At 38.1% G+C, this 24762-nt stretch overlaps 1 long non-coding RNA gene across 1 annotated transcript in view; it reads right to left on the reverse strand.

The window, feature by feature from the left end:
* Positions 1-24762, reverse strand: part of LOC129014029 (uncharacterized) — a 132222-nt gene that overhangs the window by 8454 nt on the left and 99006 nt on the right. The window contains exon 7 of the long non-coding RNA XR_008494103.2: positions 18676-18813. This is a non-coding gene — a long non-coding RNA (uncharacterized LOC129014029). The remainder of the gene's footprint in view (positions 1-18675; positions 18814-24762) is intronic.

Here is a 24762-nt window from a genome sequence, read left to right on the forward strand (position 1 = left end):
ATTGGTTAATTTTAGTTCTCCATCTCTAAATAGTAGACCTGTCTCTACCTAATTCTTCTTATTCTGAACATCACTAGCAAAATAAAAGACAAAGAAAGAAAGAATAGAAAGAAGAGACAGAGGGTGGAGGGAGGAGGAGGGAGGGAAGGAGAGGGGAAGGAAGGAAGGAAGGAATGAAGGAATGAAAGAAAGAAGGAAGAAAGGAAGGGAGGGAGGGAGGGGGGAGGAAGAGGGAGGGGGGAGGAAGAGGGAGGGAGGGAGGGAGGGAGGGAAAGAGCTAATAAAGAAATAAAAATTTTTGTTTTTTATCATTTTGCAATTCTTCATTGATTATGAACTCCAAGTTGCCAGACATATCTCTTAAGTTCTATGTTATTCATACATTTCTCAATCACTTATTTTTTGTCATAATTAAACCCAGAGAAAGAGTTTCTCTTATCACTTCCATTTAAGACATTAAATTTTCAGAATAAATTACACATTTTTATATATTGTACTTTTACTCTAATCATAATGACATATATCTGGTTAGTGGAAATCACCTAAAACACTATATCTTGTTTATATATAATAGTGTGTTCGAATACCTTAATACAGAAAGTCTGTTTCAACATCATCTTGAAAAGAGTCAGCTCATTCAAAACATGTTTTTACTTCTAATAAACCAGGTAGAAGGCCAAGAAACCAAGAAGTGCTGGTGCTAATAGGAAATTTAGATAAGCTATTCACTGAGAAAAAAATGTGTAATTTCTTAGTACAAACTTTCCCTTAAAATGTATTGATTTTTTGTTTATACTTGTAACGAAGGAATTTTCCATCTTTGTCACAAGATTACCTTAGAACATCTGTTGTAGGGGCAATGTGGATTTCAACACATCTAAGAATGGTTAACATTTGGCATATGAATAGCTGGTGATTTAAAAATACAGTCAACCTTTAATACATTCTGAAATTTAATTTGAAAAGAATGGTTAGAAAAATATAGTGGTATTTCTTCTCTTCCTGTCTATCCATTCTAGTTTACTAAGTTCCTTCCTTCCCCATCCACATCTCACATTCCCAATCATCACACTGTATCAACTGTCATTTTAATGACTGATTCTAAATTTCATTTCCAGTTGTATTTACTCATCCAAGCTCTAGCCCTCTACTATTACCTCTTCATAACTCCTTCCTTCCAACAAACAAGAAACAAGGAGGAAAATCTTGTTTCTATCGTGGGAGTATTTCCTCTGCCAGACCTTCTTCTTACCTACTGCCTTAGTTTATACTAGATTATATAGATTATAATCTATCACCAAGATAATAAGAATAGCCTCTAGCTGATCTCCTGCTAAGTAGTATTTTTACTTTCTTGTTCAACATCTACGTGCCATATCTGATTATTTTCTAATTTAAATCCTTCATTGGATCTGTCTTGCCTTTGAGACAAAACTGTTACTCATTGGCATTGAAATTCAGAGCTGGCCTCCACTGATGTGTGGTACCTTTATTTTTGCTTACCCTATGTTCCTAACCCTGTATAAAAAGCAGATATAATTCCTAAGAACCTTGAATTTATCTTCCCCTGAATATGCCATGCTCTTTCACAGTTACCTTTAATTATTTGCTTCATTTGGCCTAGAAATTTGTTCTTTGTCTTCTCTACATGTATCTTCTGATTCTTCAAACTCACCATAAGTATCACTTCCTATATGATTTGATTTTTCTTCCTAAGTGAAAATTAACCATACCCTCCCTTTGATCCATAGACTTCATTCGTAGTACTTACAAAATATTGACTTTAACAAGTATTAATTTAAACATGGTGAGTAAAGCACTATAATAGTGGTAGATAAACTATATAGAGTGAAAAGGAGAGGGAAAAAACTAGCTCTTGATCTCAGTCCTGCCTTAAACTGTGAGTTCACAGAAGACAGCAACCTGGCTTGATTCACTGTCCATTCAATTTGGACTCTTATCATTGATACATGGTGAGTATTCAACACACTTTTCTTTAAAAGATGGTCTCTCTAAAAAACTTTAATTACTAACCTTTACAAATGCTTTTAACAATGAATTTCATGTTCTTCTATTTGTCTCCAATTGTTTAGTGTGTTCAAACCTAGTCTGCCCAATAGGAAGACTATACATTTTTAGAGATGAGGTAGTCAAAAGAATCAGACTGAATTAAATAATAATCTTAAACTCAATAAACCACTTTTACCTAAAAATTTGATTCCCAAATTGAATTTTTAAATCATTTCTGTATAAACATACCAAAATTGGATACCATCTGTTGTGTGGTCATTCCACAGTTTACTGAAAATGCGATTTGAATATATTCACAATCTGGGGGGATTTTTCCCACAATGATGATGCAAGATGTGGACAAATATCTCAGGGATGACACAAAAAATTTAATAAGTTCTCATTTTAAGTTATCACAGAAATCCTGTTAGTTATATGAATCTCATTAGTTATATAATCAAGAAAAAATCAGCCAATAAATTTTAATCATTTTAGAGTTTCCAATGTTACCATTGTTTATGCCAGTTTTAACAATCTGAATAAAATCTTAGCACCCTGTGTATGCTATTTGTTTACATAAAACAAATGCTGGGTTTTTAAAAATAACATAAAACCAGATCAATTCTGTTTATCTAAAAACTTTACCTAAAGTTGAAAGATTTTTATCTTTTTAAAAATCACTGGAAATACTTTAAAACCCAAGTGGGTTTAGGGGCTTTTCTGTTCCCTTTACATATATTTATGAGAAATGTTATTTTCAATAATTTCGAATTTTTGATTATTTAACTTTGGCTGAAGATTAATTCTTAATAGTTTCCTTGCCGGCTAACATCTCTGATTAGAATCATTTGTAATTTGGAGTATCTGTGATCTATCTTAAGGAAACAATTCTATACTATTAAAAATATACATGCAAAGCTGTCTATCATATTACTATGCAAAATATAAAGTTGAATACAACTTCAGATTCTAAAATTAAAGTAAATATTATAAATATTAGACTCTATGTAATATTACTGAGTTCAAAAGACTGCACCAATGTAAAAAATGCTTATGTTAATTTTCCCAAAGCAAGATATAAAATTGTGTATGTATTTTGATTACAAACGTGAAAAAGATTATCTAGAGGGAGGTGGTTGGGGAATCTTAAGGAAGAGACTTCAAAATGTTAGAAATGGTTGTGTTCAGTTTATGGATTGGGGGTGTGTATGTGATTTTTCTCACTTTATTTCCCAAACTGTCAGATTGCTTTGTTATTTTTTTAATTTATAATTTAAAATATTATTTGTAATAGTATGTATTTGGTAAACTACTCTAGGAATAAAATGATTTCACCAATCAGTTTATTACTTTTAAGTACTTAAAATAACCTAAAACTGTGTTATCCATACAATATTTATAAATATACATTTAATATCAACTCACAACATTGCTATTTTTTTTGAAAAAATGATATGACTATTATGCTTGTTCTCAGACTTCCCTTTTCTATCCGTTCTTAAATTTCCATGTATTTCTTTAAGCCCATCTTCAATTCAATAAAGATATGAATGGGTCAAAATACGGCAAATGGAAACAATCTGACCTAGCCTAGATTTTTCTCTCCATGCATGGATATGCTAGTTAAAAAAAACAATCTTTGGGATGCATTTACATGTGTTTCAGGCACAGCACCAAACATTTAAATTTATTCTTCTCCAAGCAGACCTATGAGATGGTTTTTTTGCCCTTATCCATGAGAAAACTGAGACCAAAACAATGAAGAAATAACTATATTTTGACTTGAGTAACTAGGAAAGTAGGCTGGAGAGTATCAGACAAGTGGTAAAATCCCTGTGGAGCAAGAAAGCCCAGGATAGCACCACAGAGAGAAGAATGAGGCATCCTGCCTCTGTCACAGTCTCCCTTGCCCAGTCAGGAGAGACTTCTTATAGGGAAAAGGTAAACTGGAGACCACCAGTGATCCTCATTACCACCACAGATGCCAGAAGTCCTTGCTACAGAAAGTCCCTTAGTCCTCACAGATCACAAATCCAGTTTGCAGAGTTACCAGGCGTCTGCATGGCTAAATGGTATCAGAGCAGAAGCCCAAATTGAACACCCCTATACCCCTGACATAAGCTGCTATAGCATAGTGCCATATTGAAACTGAACGCATTGTAAGAGTGTGTCTTGCACTAGAGGCCAGTAGCCACTAGCTGCATTCATTCCTGAATGCCTGCCATTATTTCATCACTTTCACATGGGTACCTACAGCACCATGACCCCACCTGCCTGGAGCCTAGGTCCAAATGAATGACCAAGAGCCTGGCATGCGAAACCATGCAGCACCAAGCCCCCTTGGGAAAAGGGGAACCTGCACAGTGGGGAAGCCACTACACATCTAGCCAGTTCACAGTGTCAGCTCATGCCAGCATCTGTGCCTTTCTTGACATCCAGTTCAACAGGCCTGCCTCCCTATAAAGATCACCATACAGTTGCTCATCTTGCCATGTATGGGCCTATATGTGCCCAGCCTGACAAATACCCCAGCAACCCCACCTTCAGCAAAATCACACCATCATTGTCACAAATTCTTGCAGTCTAAGCTACTGAGGCAATCACAGACATTGCTGGTGATTATTAATGCTGAAGAAACTGTACAAAGACCATGCTACTGAGTCCATCCAGTACCAGAGTCAATGCACCATACTCAACCAATATTCTCCATCTGCATAAAGAAGTCTGTATTTACATACATTATCATCCTTTCTTTACAGTTGTATTACAGCATTAAGCATTTCTTGTAAGGCTGATGTAGTGATGACCAGTTCTCTCTGCTTTTGTTTGTCTGGGAATGTCATTATGTCCGCATTATTTCTGAAATATTACTTTGCTGGATAAAGTGTTCTTGGCTGAACTACTCCATTAAATTGGAAAAAGTGACAGTTTCACTAGATGTGCATATATCAATGTAGAGACATAAGAAATATGAAAAAGCAAGAAAATGAACCCTCCAAAGGAACACAATAAGTCTCCAGTAACAGATCCCAAAGAAAAAGTTATTTACAAAGTGCCTAAAAAATTCAAAATAATGATCTTAAGGAAACTCAGAGAGATACAAGTATATATAGACAAACAGTTCAATAAAAGGATAAAAACTATCATGAGCTGAATGAGAAATGCAACAAAGAGATAGATATCATAAAAAGAATCTAACAGACATCTTGGAGCTGAAAAATTTAATGAGAAAAATAAAATAATACAACTGAAATATTCAATAACAGACTAGATCAAAAAGAAGAAAGAATTTCTGAATGTGAGCTAATAAAAGAAAGAAGAATGAAGAAAAATGAAGAAAGCCTACAAGGCTTGTGGAATACCATTAAATGAAAAAACATTGACATTAAAGGAGAGGCAAAAAGAGAAAATATGGAGAAATGCATGGAAAACCTATTTAACAAAATAACAACTGAAAACTTTGCAAGTCTGGGAAGATATAGGAACATCCAGATCCAGGAAACTCAAAAGTCCCCAACTGGATTCAAACAAAAAAGATTATCTCCAAGGCACATTACAAGCAAACTGTAAAGAGTCAAAGACAGAGACAATTCTAAAAACTACAAGATAAAAGCATCAAGCCATATATAATAAAATCTCCATTAGACTATCAGAAATTTCTCAGCAGAAAATTTGCAGGCCAGAAAAGAGTGGGTTGAAATATTCAGAGTGGACAGAACAAAAAAAACTGTCAACCAAGAACGCTTTATCCAGCAAAGTAATATTTCAGAAATAATGCAGACATAACGACATTCCCAGACAAACAAAAGCAGAGGGAACTCATCATCACTACACCAGCCTTACAAGAAATGCTTAACGCTGTAATACAACTGTAATGAAAAGATGATAATTACTATCATGAAAACATGTGAAAGTGTAAAACTTACCAGTATAGGTAAATTCATAATGAACCTCAGAATACCCCAGTGATATAATGGTGCTATGTAAGTGTTTCAATTATCTAGTATGAAGGTTTAAAGTCAAAATGGTTCAAAAGAAAAAAAAAGGAAGAAAGAAAAAAAGCATAGCACCACAGAAAACCACAAATGTAAAAAACAACAGAGGAAGAAAGGAACAAAGGATGTACCAAACAACTAAAAACTAATTAACAAAATGGTAGAAATGAGTTCTTATCTATCAGTAATACCTTGAAAGTAAATGGATTAAATTCTCCAATTAAAAGATAAATAAAGATGGCTGAATAAGAACAGCTCCCGTCTGCAGCTCCCAGCATGATCAACGGAGAAGATGGGTGATTTCTGCATTTCCAATTGAGGCACTTGGTTCATCTTACTGGGATTGGTTGGACAGTGGATGCAGCCCATGGAGGGCAAGCAAAAGCAGGGCAGGGCATCACCTCACCCAGGAAGTGCAAGGGGTTGGGGGATTTCCCTTTCCTAGCCAAGGGAAGCCATGACAGGCTGTACCTGGAAAAACGGGACACTTCCTCCCAAATAGTGTGCTTTTCCTATGGTCTTAGCAACCAACAGACCAGGAGATTCTCTCCTGTGCCTTGCTCAGCAGGTCCTATGCCCACAGAGCCTTGCTCACTGCTAGCACAGCAGTCTGAGATCAACCTGTGAGGCTGCAGCTGGGCTGGGGGAGGGCCGTCTGACATTGCTGAGGCTAGAGTAGGCAAACAAAGTGGCTGGGAAGCTCAAATTGGATGGAGCCCACTGCAGCTCAGCAAGGCTACTGCCTCTATAGACTCCACCTCTGTGGGCAGGGCATAGCTGAACAAAAGGCAGCAGAAATTTCTACAGACTTAAACGTCCCTGTCTGACAGCTCTGAAGAGAGCAGTGGTTCTCCCAGCATGGCGTCTGAGCTCTGAGAACAGAAAAACTGCCTCCTCAAGTGGGTCCCTGACACCTATGTAGCCTAACTGGGAGACACCTCCCAGCAGGGGCCAACAGACACCTTATACAGGCGGGTGCCCCCTTGGGACCAAGCTCCCAGAGAAAGGATCGGGCAGCAACATTTGCTGTTCTGCAATATTTGCTGTTCTGCAGCCTCCACTGGTGATACCCAGGCCAACAGGGTCTGGAGTGGACCTCCAGCAAACTCCAACAGACCTGCAGCTGAGGGACCTAACTGTTAGAAGGAAAACTAACAAACAGAAAGGAATAGCATCAACATCAACAAAAAGGACATCCACACCATAACCCTACCTGTAGGTCACCAGCATCCAAGACCAAAGGTAGATAAAAACCACAAAGATGGGGAGAAACCAGAGCAGAAAAGCTGAACATTCTAAAAATGAGAGTGCCTCTTCTCCTCCAAAGGATCGCAATTCCTCACCAGCAAGGGAACAAAGCTGGACGGAGAATGAGTTTGACGTGTTGACAGAAGTAGGCTTCACAGAGTTGGTAATAACAAACTTCTCCGAGCTAAAGGAGCATGTTCTAACCCATCGCAAGGAAGCTAAAAACTTTGAAAAAAGGTTAGAGAAATGGCTAACTAGAATAAACAGTGTAGAGACGACCTTAAATGACCTGATGGAGCTGAAAACCATGGCATGAGAACTTCGTGAAGCATGCACAAGCTTCAATAGCCAATTCGATCAAGTGGAAGAAAGGATATCAGTAATTGAAGATCAAATTCATGAAATAAAGCGAGAAGACAAGTTCAGAGAAAAAAGAGTAAAAAGAAACAAACAAAGCCTCCAAGAACTATGGGACTATGTGAAAAGACCAAATCTACATTTGATTGGTGTACCTGTAAGTGATGGGGAGAATGGAACCAAGTTGGAAAACACTCTTCAGGGTATTATCCAGGAGAACTTCCCCAACCTATCAAGGCAGGCCAACATTCAAATTCAGGAATTACGGAGAACACCACAAAGATACTCCTCGAGAAGAGCAACCCTAAGACACACAATTGTCAGATTCACCAAGGTTGAAATGAAGAAAAAAATGTTAAGGCCAGCCAGAGAGAAAGGTCAGGTTACCCACAAAGGAAAGCCCATCAGACTAACAGTGGATCTCTTGGCAGAAACTTTATAAGCCAGAAGAGGGTGGGGGCCAATATTCAACGTTCTTTAAGAAAAGAATTTTCAACCCAGAATTTCATATCCAGACAAACTAAGCTTCCTGAGTGAAGGAGAAATAAAATCCTCTACAGACAAGCAAATGCTGAGAGAGATTTTGTCGCCACCAGGCCTGCCTTACAAGAGCTCCTGAAGGAAGCACTAAACATGGAAAGGAACAACTGGTGCCAACCACTGCAAAAACATGCCAAATTGTAAAGACCATCAATGCTATGAAGAAACTGCATCACAAGGGGCAAAATACCCAGCTAACATCATAATGACGGGATCAAATTCACACATAACAATACTAACCTTAAATGTAAATGGGCTAAATGCCTCAATTAAAAGACACAGACTGGCAAATTGGATAAAAAGCCAAGTCCCATCAGTGTGCTGTATTCAGGAGACTCATCTCACGTGCAGAGACACACATAGGCTCAAAATAAAGGGATGGAGGAAGATGTAACAAGAAAATGGAAAGCAAAAAAAAGCAGGGGTTGCAATCCTAGTCTCTGATAAAACAGACTATAAACCAACAAAGATCAAAAGAGACAAAGAAGGCCATTACATAATGTAAAGGGATCAATTCAACAAGAAGAGCTAACTATCCTAAATATATATGCACCCAATACAGGAGCACCCAGATTCATAAAGCAAGTTCTTAGAGACCTACAAAGAGACTTAGACTCCCACACAATAATAATGGGAGACTTTAACACCCCACTGTCAATATTAGACAGATCAACGAGACGAAAGGTTAACAAGGATATCCAGGACTTGAACTCGGCTCTGCACCAAGCAGACCTAATAGACATCTACAGAACTCTTCACCCCAAAACAACAGAGTATACATTCTTCTCAGCACCACATCTCACTTATTCTAAAATTGACCATATAATTGGAAGTAAAGCACTCCTCAGCAAATGTAAAAGAACAGAAATCACAATAAACAGTCTCTCAGACCACAGTGAAATCAAATTAGAACTCAGGATTAAGAACCTCACTCAAAACTGCACAAATACATGGAAACTAAACAACCTGCACCTGAATGACTACTAGGTAAATAATGAAATGAAGGCAGAAATAAAGATGTTCTTTGGAACCAATGAGAACAAAGACACAACGTACCAGAATCTCTGGGACACATTTAAAGCAGTGTGTAGAGGGAAATTTCTAGCACTAAATGCCCACAAGAGAAAGCAGGAAAGATCTAAAATAGACCTAAGATCACAATTAAAAGACCTAGAGAAGCAAGAGCAAACACATTCAAAAGCTAGCAGAAGGCAAGAAATAACTAAGATCAGAGCAGAACTGAAGGAGATAGAGACATAAAAATCCCTTCAAAAAATCAATGAATGCAGGAGCTGGTTTTCTGAAAAGATCAACAAAATTGATAGACCACTAGCAAGACTAATAAAGAAGAAAAGAGAGAAGAATCAAATAGACACAATAAAAAATAATAAAGGGGATATCACCACCAAGCTCATAGAAATACAAACTACCATCAGAGAATACTATAAACACTTCTACACAAATAAACTAGAAAATCTATAAGAAATGGATAAATTCCTGGACACATACACCCTCCCAATACTAAACCAGGAAGAAGTTGAATCTTTGAATACACCAATAACAGGCTCTGAAATTAAGGCAATAATTAATAGCCTACCAACCAAAAAAAGTCCAGGCAGATTCAGAGCGGAATTCTACCAGAGGTACAAAGAGGAGCTGGTACCATTCCTTCTGAAACTATTCCAATCAATAGAAAAAGAGGGAATGCTCCCTAACTCATTTTATGAGGCCAGCATTATCCTGATACCAAAGCCCAGAAGAGACACAACAAAGAAAAGAGAATCTTAGACCAATATCCCTGATGAACATCGATGCAAAAATCCTCAATAAAACACTGGCAAACTGAATCCAGCAGCACATCAAAAACCTTATCCACCACCATCAACTCGCCTTCACCCCTGGGATGCAAGGCTGGTTCAACATATGAAAATCAATAAATATAATCCATCACATAAACATAACCAATGACAAAAACCACATAATTATCTCAATAGACGCAGCAAAGGCCTTCAAGAAAATTCAACAGTGCTTCATGCTAAAAACTCTCAATAAACTAGGTATTGATGGAACGTATCTCAAAATAATAAGAGACATTTAGGAGAAACCCACAGCCAATATCATACTAAATGGGCAAAAACTGGAAGCATTCCATTTGAAAACCGGCACAAGACAAGGATGCCCTCTCTCCCCACTCCTATTCATCATAGTGTTGGAAGTTGTGGCCAGGGAAATCAGGCAAGAGAAAGAAATAAAGGTATTCAATTAGGAAAAGAGGAAGTCAAATTGTCCCTGTTTGCAGATGACATGATCGTATGTTTAGAAAACCCCATCATCTCAGCCCCAAATCTCTTTAAGCTGATAAGAAACTTCAGCAAAGTCTCAGGATACAATATCAATGTGCAAAAATCATAAGCATTCCTATACACCAATAACAGACAAACAGAGAGCCAAATCATGAGTGAACTCCCATTCACAATTGCTACAAAGAGAATAAAATACCTAGGAATGCAACTTACAAAGGATGTGAAGCAACTCTTCAAGGAGAACTACAAACTACTGCTCAACGAAATAAAAGAGGACACAAACAAATGAAAGAACATTCCATACTCATGGATAGAAAGAATCAATATCGTGAAAATGGCCATACTGCCCAAAGTAATTTATAGATTCAATGCCATCCCCATCAAGCCACCAATGAATTTCTTTACAGAATTGCAAAGAAAACTACTTTAAAGTTCATACGGAACCAAAAAGAGCCCGTATTGCCAAGACAATCCTAAGCAAAAAGAACAAAGCTGGAGGCATCACGCTACCTGACTTCAAGCTATTCTACAAGGCTACAGTAACCAAAACAGCATGATACTGGTACCAAAACAGATATACAGACCAACGGAACAGAACAGAGGCCTCAGAAATAAAACCACACATCTACAACCATCTGATCTTTGACAAACCTGACAAAAACAGGAAATGAGGAAAGGATTCCCTATTTAATAAATGGTGCTGGGAAAACTGGCTAGCCATATGTAGAAAGCTGAAGCTGGATCCCTTCCTTACACCTTATGCAAAAATTAATTTAAGATGGATTAAAGACTTAGATGTTAGACCTAAAACCATAAAAACCCTAAAAAAACACCTAGGCAATACCATTCAGGACATAGACATGGGCAAGGACTTCATGACTGAAATACCAAAAACAATGGCAACAAAAGCCAAAATAGACAAATGGGATCTAATCAAACTAAAGAGCTTCTGCACAGCAAAAGAAACTACCATCACAGTGAACAGGCAACCTACAGAATGGGAGAAAATTTTTGCAGTCTATCCATCTGACAAAGGGCTAATATCCAGAATCTATGAAGAACTTAAACAAATTTACAAGAAAAAAAAACAAACAACCCCATCAAAAATTGGGCAAAGATATGAACAGACACTTCTCAAAAGAAGAGATTTATGCAGCTAACAGATACATGAAATAATGCTCATCATCACTGGTCATCAGAGAAATGCAAATCAAAACCACAATGAGATATCATCTCATGCCAGTTAGAATGGTGATCATTAAAAAGTCAGGAAACAACAGATGCTGGAGAGGATGTGGAGAAATAGGAACACTTTTACACTGTTTGTGGGTGTGTAAATTACTTCAACCATTGTGGAAGACAGTGTGGCAATTCCTCAAGGATCTAGAACTAGAAATACCCTTTGACCCAGTGATCCCATTACTGAGTATTTACCCAAAGGATTATAAATCATGCTACTATAAAGACACATGCACACGTATGTTTATTGCAGCACTATTCACAATAGCAAAAACTTGGAACCAACCCAAATGTCCATCAATGATAGACTAGATTAAGAAAATGTGGCACATATACACCATGGAATACTATGCAGCCATAAAAAAGGATGAGTTCATGTCCTTTGCAGGGACATGGATGAAGCTGGAAACCATCATTCTCAGCAAACTATCCCAAGGACTGAAAACCAAACACTGCGTGTTCTCCCTCATAGATGGTAATTGAACAATTAGAACACTTGGACACAGGGCGGGGAACATCACACACTGGGGCCTGTCAGGGGGTGTGGGACTGGGGGAGGGATAGCATTAGGAGAAATACCTAATTTAAATGATGAGTTGGTGGGTGCAGCAAACCAACATGGCACATGTATACCTGTGTAACAAACCTGCACGTTGTGCACATGTACCGTAGAACTTAAAGTATAATAATAAAAAAAAGATAAAGAACGGCTGAATGGATTAAACACAAACACACACCCCTACACAGAACCCAACTATATGTTCCCTATAACAGAGTCACCTCACCATTAAAGACAAACATAGTGTGAAAGTGAAGGAATGGAAAAAGATATTTCATGCAAATGAAAACCAAAAGCAAGCAGGCATAGCCATACTTACATAAGATAAAATAGACTTTAAGTCAAAAACTGTAAAATTGACAAAGAAGACTATTATATAATTTTAAAGGAGTTAATTCAACAAGAGTATATTACAATTATAAATATATATGCACCTTATGCCAGAGCAGACAAATATATAAAGCAAATATTACTAAATCTAAAAGGAGAGATAGATTGCAATACAATAATGGCAATAATAACAATACCCCCACTTTCAACAATGGATAGGTCAACTGGCAGAAAATCAACAAAGAAACATTGAACTTAAACTTCACCATAGATCAAATGCACCTAACAGACATTTAGAGAACATTCTATTCAATAGCTGCAGAATGTACATTTTTCTCAAAAGCACATGGAACATTCTCCAGGATAGATCATATATTAGGCCATGAAACAACTCTTTAATAATATAGAAATCATATCCAGTATTTTTCCTCGCCACAATTATATAAAACTAGAAATCAAAAACAAGAAAAATCTTGAAACCTTTCTACATACATGGAAATTAACAATATACATTTAAATTACCACTGGATCAATAACAAAATTAAAAGAGAAATTTTAAAACTTTTTGAGACAAACAAGGAGAATGGAAACACATTATATGAAAGCCTATTATACATGGCAAAACCGGTTCTAAGAGAGAAGTTTATAGCAATAAATGCTTATGTCACAAAAGAATAAAAAAATTCTTATAAACAACACATTAGTGCACCTCAAGGAATTAGAAAAGCAAGAACTAATTAAACACAGAAATGTTGGATAGCCTAGAAGAAATAGATAAATTCTATATCTTTTAAGTGGAGAACTTAAACCATTTGCATTCAAGGTTGTTATTGATATCTGTGGTTTTGTTCCTGTCATATTAATTATTTTCTGGTTGTTATACATATGTATAGAGAGATAAAAAGATATAGATAGATATTGATATATAAAAGATATAGAAATATATCTTTTCTTTTTCTCTTATTGATTGTTATTGTGGTTTGGTGGATTGCTGTAGTGGTACCACTTGAGTCTGTTCTTCTCCTTTGTGTGATTGCTTCGTCAGTGAGTTTTACAGTTTTGTATGTTTTCATGGTGGTAAATATCCTTTGTTTCCAGGTTTAGGACTCCCTTGAGCATTTCCTAAAGGCCCCATCTAGTGATAACAAATTTTCTCAGCATTTGCTTATCTGAGAAAGACGTTATTTCTCCTTCATTTATGTAGGATAATTTTGCTGAATGTAGTATTCTTGGCTAACAGTATTTTTCTTTGAGCACTTTGACCGTATCATCCTATTCTCTTCTGGTCTGTAAGGCTTCTGCTGAGAAATCTGCTGTTGGTCTGATGGGATTTCCTTTATAGGCGGCTAGATGCTTTTCTTTTGCCATTTTTAAGATTTTCTCTTTATCTTTGACTTTATACAGGTTGACTATAATGTGCCATATAGAAGATCTTTTTGCACTGTATCTTCCTGGGAAATCACTGAGCCTTCTGTATCTGAGTGTCTAAATCTCTTATTAGACTTGTGAAGTTTTCATCTATTATTTCATTAAATGGATTGTCTAATCCTTTCTTTGTCTCTTTGCACTCAGGGATACCAATAATTTGAATATTTGACCACTTTATGTTGTCCCAAATGTGGCAATGGCTTTGCTTGGTCTTTTTTATTCTTTTTTTCTTTATTTTTCTCTGAATGGATTATTTCAAAAGACTTGTCTTCAAGTTCTGAGATTCTTTCTTCTGCCTGATCTAGATTATTTTTGAATATTTCAAATGTATTTTGTATTTCCTTCAATTAATTTTTTAGTTCCAGAATTTTCATTGGGTTATTTTAAAAAATATATGGCCAGGTGTGGTGGCTCCTGCTTGTAATCCAGCACTTTGGGAGGCCAAGGTGGGCGGATCACTTGAGGTCAGGAGCTTGAGACCAGTCTCGTCAGCATGACAAAACCCTATCTCTACTAAATATACTAATAAATTTGAATATATGACCACTTTCTGTTGTCCCAAATGTGGCAATGGCTTTGCTTGGTCTTTTTTATTCTTTTTTTCTTTATTTTTCTCTGAATGGATTATTTCAAAAAACTTGTCTTCAAGTTCTGAGAGTCTTTCTTCTGCCTGATCTAGACTATTTCTGAAGATTTCAAATGTATTTTGTATTTCCTTCAATGAATTTTTTTAGTTCCAGAATTTTCATTGGGTTATTTTTTAAAATATATGACTGGGTGTGGTGGCTCATGCTTGTAATCCCAGCACTTTGGGAGGCCAAGGCAGATGGATCACTTGAGGTCAGGAGTTTGAGACCAGCCTGGCCAGCATGATGAAACCCCATCTCTACTAAAAATTTAAAAAATTATCCAGGAGTGGTGGCACATGCCTGTAGTCCCAGCTACTCAGGAGGCTGAAACAGGAGAATCACTTGAACCCCAGAGGCAGAGGTTGCGATAAGCCAAGATTGCACCATTGCACTCCAGCCTGGGCAACAGACAACAGAGTGAGACTCTGTCTAAAATATATATATATATCTTTTATACAATTTTTATTCAGTTCCTGAAATATTTTTCTGATGTATTTGGATTGTTTTTCAGAATTCTCTTGTATCTCACTGAGTTTCCTTAAAATCAGTATTTTGAATTCTTTGTCTGGGATTTCAAACATTTCTTTTTGATTAAGATGTGTCTATTCCCTAAGGATTATTGTGTTTCTTCAGAGGTGTCATATTTCCTTCCTTTTCTTTTTTTTTTTTTTTTTTTTTGAGACGGAGTCTTGCTCTGTCGCCCAGGCTGGAGTGCAGTGGCATGATCTCGGCTCACTGCAAGCTCTGCCTCCCGGGTTCACGCCATTCTCCTGCCTCAGCCTCCCGAGTAGCTGGGACTACAGGCACCCGCCATCGGGCCCGGCTAATTTTTTGCATTTTTAGTAGAGACGGGGTTTCACCATGTTAGCCAGGATGGTCTCGATCTCCTGACCTCATGATCCGCCCGCCTCGGCCTCCCAAAGGGCTGGGATTACAGGCGTGAGCCACCGTGCCCGGCTTTTCCTTGCTTTTAAAATTTCCTGGGTCATTATGTTGATATCTGTGCATCTGGTGTAACAGTCACTTCTTCCTATTTTTGAATTAACTCCTGTAAAAGAGGACTTTTCCTGAAGATACATCTATGGTGTTGGTTGGGTAGGGTACTTTGCCTTTGATTCTGTGTGTGTGTGTAGTAGTGTAGTCTCTGTATGATTTCTTTGGTTGTAAACAGCATTAATGGCATCTGTGATTTCCTCAGTGTGCTAAAGTACAGTTATTAGAGGATGCTGTGGTGAAGTTGTGCTGGGGGCTGAGATGCCAGGTGAGCCAGTTTTCAGGCCACAGTGGTGGCATCAGTGGCTGAGCATGCCTATTTTTGTGCCCCAGGGTGGTGTACACTGGTATTTCTGTTGGCGGTTAGCAGTGAGCAAATTCTTGGGACTCCAGGTGGCTTGCTCTGATGCTGGTAGTGGCAGCAGTGGACCAGGTGAAAGAGTGAGTGGGTTCTCAGGCCCCTGGGAAACTAGTGTGGTTTAGGCAATGACAATAAGAGTGGGAGAATAATTCTCTGGGTCAAGCAGTGTGCCTTGATATTGGTAGTGGCTGCGATGTACTAGACAGGCCAATATCCAAGCCTAAAGATGGCACTTGCAGGTAGGTGCCAGCTGAAGTGGTAGCAGCTGGGAGTTTAGGTCCAACCGCAGGCTCCACAAGGAGTGCTGAGATGCCCGAAGTGGTAGCTTGGATTGGGCAATCTCCAGGACCCCAAGCTATGTTCTCTGTCCTGAAGGGAGGGCTAAAGCCAGGGTAGATAGGATTGTGCTCAGGCCACCCAATGGCAACAGCAGGCACCAGCTGTGGTGGGCAGGGGCATAACAATCTTCAGGTCCCAGGTGGAGTGCTAGGATGAGAGGCAGTAACAACTATGCTGAGGAATGCCACTAGAGAGAGTGCGGCCATCGTTGGTGGCCACAGCCTGAACCAGCATGTGGGGAATATGCATCACTCTTACACTTGGTGCTTTTCCCCAGCCCTGGTAGCAGTAGCTCATGCCTGGCTCACTCTTCCATCCCAGCTGCAGGAGCCCCCACCCAGCACATGACAACGTCCCAGCAGCAATTCATGCCCCACTTGTGTCCCAGTCTCAATCCTGGTAGTGCCTATTTCCTGGCATCAGGAGCTTCAGCCCACACTTTTCTTGCTTCTTAGCTCCAGCCCCAGGAGCACACTCAGCTCATTCTCTAGTTTTAGCAGCAGTAGCCTGAGTTTCCATAACATCTTAATTCTGGCACCACTGGGCCACAGGGCAGTGTGCAGTCTGCCAAAGGCTAGGTTTGATAATAGCACCTTGCTGTAACCACTTAAGTCTCAGATAGGGTGTGGAACCCAGTGCAAGCTCTCTCCCTAGTACAGCTCCATCCCACAGTCTCCTGGCAGCTACCTATGTTAATTTCAGGGGTTGGGAGGCTCAAAGGGTTCTCCCGTGACCAGGATTACATGATTCCACCGTGGGAACGTTAGCTGCCAGAAGTCTCTCACTTATCCTTTCCTCCGGTTGGGAAATCACTTTTACACCCAGGCAATCCCTGCTAAGCAGGCTGCCTCTCTATTTTTTCCTTTCTTGCTTTCAGTGTGTCCTGTCACCTCTCTGTTGAATTCAAGTTCTCTCTGGGATAACATATTCTGATATAGTTCAGATGCTTGTCCCCTCCAAATCTCATATTGAAATGTGATCCCCAGTGTTGGAGGTGGGATCTGGTGGGAAGTGTTTGGGTCATGGTAGCAGATCCCTCATGAATGGCTTAGTGCCCTCCTTCTGGTAATGAGTGAGTTCTTCCTCTGAGTTCACAAAAGATCTGGTTGTTTAAAAGAGTCTGAGAACTTCTCCTCTCTTTCTTGCGCCCTCTCTTGCCATGTGATATGCTGGCTCCCCTCTGCCTTCTGCCATGATTGTAAGCTTCCTGAGGCCTCACTAGAAGCAGATGCCAGCACCAAGCTTCCTATACAGCCTGCAGAACTGTAAGCCAAAATAAACCTCTTCTCTTTATAAATTATCCAGCCTCAGATATTCCTTTATGGCAGCACAGACTAACACACTGTCCATGTACTATTTTGGTTCTTCTAAGTGGAGGAGGTGGCATGAAATGCTGCTAGCCAGCCATCTTGAAGCCCCCTCTTTGAAATTTAATTTTAGCCTTTTATTTTTACATTTTTTTGGCATTGGGGGAAATATTTTATAACAGACTTGAATTCCTTTTTTACTTACTTAACTCTATGTAATGACCATTCACATGCATTATTGAATACCTGCAAAACATCACTAATCATTATTTGTAATATCACATTGTTGGGATATGCCCTAACTTATAAAACCATTTATTTATTTTTTAAGATATTTATTTCCTTAAGAGAGATTACTAGAATTAGCAATATTGATTTAAGTAATATAAACATTTCTAATGGTCCTGAAGTGTAGCAATAACTAGCCTCCTTGAAATCGTTGGTGCCTTCTAGCTGTGATTTTAAAATAATCCTGGAAAATGACCAAAAATTGCCTATTAACTTTGTTACCAAGGAAGCCCTGATGAAATAGCTGGGAAAGTTCTTTTCCTTACTGTTTTTCTTTAGTCTCTTATTTATAGGCACAGCTGCTTGAAGAAACCATATGGACTGGGATGGCACCAAAGCTTTATGACATATGACCAGATACCAAAGGGAGATAAGACCCCCAAACTGGCACAAACTGAAACAGATTACCTTTAGCTGGCATAAGTCATTAATATATTATTATAATGCTAACATTACCTCCCCCAAAAAGAAAGGCTCTGCTATTTTGTATTTTGTGTGTATGAGTTTTAGGAAGACATATGTTTGTGAGTTGAGCCTGCACGTCTGGAGTCCCACCCTGCACATACTAACATTTCTCTCCCACCTCTCACACAGTCCTTAAAAACCCCATTCCTCATATGGTTTGAGGAAAAGGGATCTTTAGAGTGAGAGTGCACTCCTTCTCGAATTCTCGCCAGCGGCTTGCTGGTCTTTCCAACTGGGTGTTCTTTCTTGCAACCAACATAAAGTAGAGAAAGAACTCAGTTTACCGGTGACACTTTCTGATAATCCAGTTATATTAGCAGCTCTGCAACTTCTTTTATTTCTTCCACTTCCCATATAATTTTTCTTTTTCTCTTTTCTTCCTTGCATCCATCCAGCATATTGATGGATGCCAATAACATAACCTGTATGAGAAAAACAAAAAAATATGCTTTTAGTTGATCAAGACTTACTCTTAGCTAATGCAATGGAGAAAAAACTGTCAGATTAATGTATGAATGGGCTGGACAATTAATGTTTACTTTAAGCTAATCAAATATTAATATTAGGTAAAAGCACTGAATCTAGAAAAAAAGCATTTTCCCAAATTAAACAAATTCTTCATGTCTTTTAGCAATGCTATTTGTCTTTGCTTTCCTAAATTTCATTTTAACTTAATTTTGACTATATAGCAAATATTAAAACATATATTCAGAATTAGTTTTAAACAATCTATAGTGTTCAAACTTTCAGACTTGCAATATTATGAAAAATCTGAAGATGGCTAAGAAACATAGCAAGGCCTGGTGGCAAGAGCTATGATCTCTGAGTCAGAAGCTGAACTTACTACCAAAAGCTGAATGACCTCAAAAAGGTCATTTAAGTCCACAGTGTTATAGTTTTACAAACTATAAAATGGGCATAATATTTATCTTGTATATCTAACATTAATATAATGAATATAATGTTTCAATTAGATTCACAAATATTTCTTTTCTTTTTTTTTTTTTTTTTTTTTTTTTTTGGACAGGGTCTCACTGTGTTGTTCAGGCTGGAGTGCAGTGGTGTAATCTCAGCTCACTGCAACCTCTGCTTCCCAGGCTCAAGTGATCCTCCTACCTTAGCTTCCTGAGTAGCTAGGACTACAGGTACATGCCACCACACTCGGCTAATTTTTGTATTTTTTTAAAGACGGGGTTTCACCAAGTTGGCCAGGCTCGTCTCGAACTCCTGAGCTCAGGTGATCCACATGTCTCAGCCTCCCAAAGTGCTGGGATTACAGGCATCAGCCACTCTGCCCAGCCTAACACCCTTTTATATCCCAAGCATTCTTCTAGATATAGTTTTTAAAAAGATGTGCACAGTCTCTAACTTCATGGAATTTATAAGAGATTAATGACAATGATGACTCACAAAGGTATGATGAATGTTACAAAAGGAAATATAAAGGTAGCTGTGAGAGCTTTAGATAAAGGGGATTTAAATCTGTGGGGGAATCTCCTGAGAAGATAAAGGGCTAAGGCCTAGGAAGAGGGGTATAACGGAGAAGATTAATATCTTAAGTTTTCAACTTGGTTGCATATAGGAATAAAAATAGCAGCAGAACATGCTTTACTGACTTTTAGTTTGCTTAAGAAATTAGTTGCCGATATTGAAAAACTTTGAGATTACAGAAAAAAAAAAATCAAATTTCTAGTTTTCTTGAAAAATTAGAGGATCTAAGACATGGCAGCAATCAGTTGAACCAAGTAGCAGCTGCTTTTATGAGAGTATGTGTTCTCCATTTTGCCACAGGTACCAGCAATCCTGACTGTATTATACCTGATCTGCTTCACTTTAATCTGCCTCTGCTACATTTGGATTTTTAATATCTGATCTAAAAGGAAGGTTGTACTATACACTGAAGAAGGGAAGTAAATCCTGTGTGTCTTGAGCAGGAGACAAAGAAGAATCAGAGTGGGAGCTGAAGCCGAAGTAGTATGTAGGTATCTGATAGAGACAGGAAAAAAAAAGTGTTTTTTCCTTCTCTAACACTCATTCAATACAGCACAGAATGCTTCTGTGACCAGATGTGAGGGAGGGGTTCCCCATACACCAAGCAAATCTCCAGCAGACACCAGAGGGGTGTCCTGGAATTCTATTCAATTCTCACATTATTTACCTGGAGATAACTTAGGGTAAGGGCTCAGTCCCACAAGACTGATGCTCACTTCAGATGCCAATCACAAGCCACAGGTTGTTACCTTTTCTTCCGACTGACTGGCTATAAAGCAGGGGTTCCCATGACCTCTTCTTTGAGTTTAATTTGCTAGAGGAGCTCACAGAACTCAGGAAAACACTTCACTTATATTTACCCATTTATTATTAAGAATACTTCAAAGGATACAGATGAACAGCCAGATGGAAAAGATGCATAGGGCAAGAGATGTGAGAGCTTTCCTGCCCTGTTTGGGTGCCACCCTCCAGGAACCTCCACATGTTTAGCTCCCCAGAAGCTCTTCAAATGCAGTCCTTTCAGGTTTTTATGGAAGATTCATTGCATAGGCATGACTGACTAAATCATTAGCAACTTGCGATCGACCCAACTTTCACTCACCCTGGTTGGAGGGTGAAGCTAAAAGTTCCAAATCTTTAATTGCAGGGTTGGTTCCCTTGGCAACAGTTCTCCATTCTGAGGCTATCTAGTAGCCCCCAGTTTTCCAGAAGTCCCCAGCCATCAGTCATCTTATTAGCTTACAAAAAGACATATCAGTTAAGAGACTCCAAGAGTTTTAAGAGCTGTATGCCAAGAAAAGGGAAGGAAAACCAAATGTATTCAATATTTCACAATATCACAGTGCCAGATGTGGCAGGCCTGGTAAGCCTTAGGTCAATGGATGCCACTGAAGAGACTAAAACAGGGAAACTACATGCTCATATTTTAGTTTTAAAAATGCATTTCTAAGTGCAGTGTAGAAAGTGAATTTCAAAAAGCTGAAGATGAAAAAGTATTAATTTGCATTATATTGCAAAACTTCAGATGAAAACCAAGGATACATTTTAAATTTTGTGTACAGTAGGTTCTATTGTGATAAAAGAAAGGTATTGTGACTCTTTGACTTTCTCTAAAGACGATAAAATAAAAATTAGTCATATCTTGAGAAAACATTGACCAAAATTATTCTAACATGAAGGGGAAAAAAATTTGCATAAAAAGTGAAAAACCAGACGATAAAACTTGCGTGATAAAAGTTTCCCGAATGTTACAGAAGAGTCTTTCCCTTGCTCAATACAGTACATCTTAGTATTATTCAAATAAACTTAAACTAAAACAGACTCACTAAAAAGGACATAACTCAGAATGACCCATGGGGTTTATTTCCTGTTAGATTCTATCCCTGGTTCTGCTCTATAATTGTATTTGAATACATTTCAGCAATGATTCATCTTGTCAGTCTGCCAACAGTCTTTCCTACTGAGCAAGTGGCATGTACTTCACGTACTTTAGCAGAAACACAATTGAAGACTTTGCTCAGATTGCCCCCAATTATCTTATTTACCTCTCAAAAATAAGTCATACTATTTTTATCAGTAATATGGCTCTCTAAAACTAAATATTATATGACAAACAGTGAAAGTTCATTTAAAACACCAAGGAAACACTATCAAGGGTGACAGACCTGCATTTTGGGGACCTAGCCTCCTTTAGCAAGGCTCACTGCCTGGGATCTGTGTGGACACTGCGTCTGATGTCTAGGGTAAGTCTCTGCCTTCCAGACCCAGCCTAGAGCAGTGGGTACCATGGCACATCTGACAGCATTGCACACTCTTTTTTTTTTTTGTGATTCTTCTGCCCTAATATATTAGCAAGATTTTAGTCAAGAATATTATTTCATTATTATAGTCTCACTTTATTCCCTACTATCCTCATCTCCACCTCCAGATTGAGACCTGGAGTTCATGAAGAGCTGAGCTAAAGTAATAATACTTGGTTATTTTAAATGGCTAATATTAAATAGTTAATATTTATTGAGTCATTATGTATCAGAGACTATTAAAAGTGCTTTGTATGTATTAGTTCCTTTTATCTTCACAATAACCCTATCAAATAATTAGGGAAGTTATCATTTTTAAAACTAAGAATACCCAGCCATATAGCAATTAAATTAACAGCCCATGGCCAAATACAGCAGGTGGTGAAGGTGGAATTTAAAACCTTGCTATTAACCATCACTCTATAGCTCTAGAGCCCACACTTTGAAGCTCTACATGATAAACATTCTGCTGTACTTGGAGTCACATTTTTTCTGTAATACTTGACTTCATTAAATGTGCTGTTTTCTAGGTGACCTCTGGTCAGCCATGAAATTAGGCCCCTGGTGGATACATTCTATCAGTCATGAGTATGAGCAGACATAACTGGATATCAGTAACTGACCTAAGTTCAAGCTGGGACCCCTATTTTTCTCAACTCCTGGAAACAGTGACCTCACAGTTCTGTCTTGTTTTTTCCTTCATCTTCATCAAGTCAGACTGAAACCTTGATTTTTTGCTTCTCCTACTTAATGCCTTTATTGTAGACAACATTCTTTCCTCAACTGGGCATGAGTAATGGCAGAGAGCAAATAAGGAAACCTCTCTCTCTTTCTGGGTCAGAAACAAAAAAGGGGGAAGGAAGCCTCCTTCACGCAAATATGTTATGGAGGTTTTGCTGGCAGCAAGGATTTTCTGTGTTGCTAAGATCCAAATTTCCCAGCTGCAACTCAAGATCTAATTTCCCCCAACAGAGAAGTGATTAAGCCAAATCAGTCATAGAGTCACCTCTGAACCATTCTCCTGAATTCTTATTTCCTTACAAGCAATACATCCTACCTTTAAATTGTTGAATCCATCAATTTCCCTCCACTGTTATCCCCAGTAACCTTGCAAAGATCACCATCATCACTCACCTAAATCACTGAAAACCCATCCTACCTGGTTTCCCAGGCTCCTATCCACCCCCATTCTCATTTCATTTTTCACACTGTAGCCAAAGAATCTTTGAAAAATGCATATCTAGTCAAATTACCTCTATGTATAAAATTCCTCAATGACTCTCCATTGTTCTTAGAGAAATCAAAATGTTTCAATATTGCTTTCAATGGCCCCACTCTCATTTATATTTCCAGATTCATCATTCATCATCCTTCCCAAAAGTGGCTCTTCAGTCTTTTCCATTCTATCACCCATAACTCCTCTTTATTTCACTAAGGTAATATATATTTTTTCTTACCTATGGATATTTGCATGTCTTTTCTCCCAACCTCTCATTGTCCCTTCTCCTTTTCCAGGCTAACCCTTTCACATTTTGTATGCATCCATATCACCCTATTTTCCCATTGTTTTCATGGAAGGTTGCATTTTAATGGTTATTATTTGTATAGTTTGTACCTCAAGCTAAACTGTGAGCTACACAGGAACAGGAACTACTTTATTTTGATTACAATTATATCTCCAGCACCTATTTCAGTGTCTGGCAAATAACAGGTATTCAGTAATAATTTATTGAATGAATGAACACATGAGTAATCTGCTGCATTATGAGTTAAATAAGTTCCCATGGGTCTATTTGAAAGCTAAACTTTCAAATGAAGTTTTGGAATAGTCTGTGAATAATTTGGGATTTTGCTCCACTTTGCCCATTTGTTTATTTAGAAATGGAATGTATTTTTACACAATCATCTGTTCCTTTCCTTCTTAAAGGCTGCTTCTAGATTTCTTATATTTGTTATTTAATCAAACAGGAATATGAAATAAAACCATGATCAGAGGTAGAGACGTTAGAAATAGCATTAGGAGAACTAGAAACAATAGAAAATAGAAAAAATAAATGTTATAAAGTGTTGACATATTACCTGGTGTTTACTGAGTGTTTAACAACTAGCACTTAGTAGGTACCCCCCAAAAATGTTAATTTTCTTTGTGAATGCAGCAATTTTTTCAGAGTAGTCTTATCTGAATGTCCCTGATAGAAGAAGATGTTGATAGCAGTACAGATGCCTCTCTGTCTATAGAATCCAGTTTAATCATTGACTGTAAAATTTTAGTGTCTAGCACTGTAGTAAAATAAGTTTTTTGTGAGATCTTCCCCCTGTAGAATTACGCATTGTGAATAGAATGGAGCCTTTGAGGCACTGTAAGTCTTACAAAAGGTTTGGAAGTTATGTTAGTATCTTTCTGAGTAAAGGAGTGGTGGTGGATAGGTTTAACTGTAGCCAGTGCTGGCAGCTGGAAGCAGTAGGCTGCCCAGAGGAGTTGGATTGCCCCGAGGCAGATACTGGTAGTATAACACTATTGGGATTCTGAGCCTTAGACTAGCACTGAGGTGTCAACTTGAGCCTTCACTTTCAGCTGAT

This window comes from Pongo pygmaeus, chromosome 1 (assembly GCF_028885625.2).
Source record: "Pongo pygmaeus isolate AG05252 chromosome 1, NHGRI_mPonPyg2-v2.0_pri, whole genome shotgun sequence".
NCBI classification, from domain to species: Eukaryota; Metazoa; Chordata; class Mammalia; order Primates; family Hominidae; genus Pongo; species Pongo pygmaeus.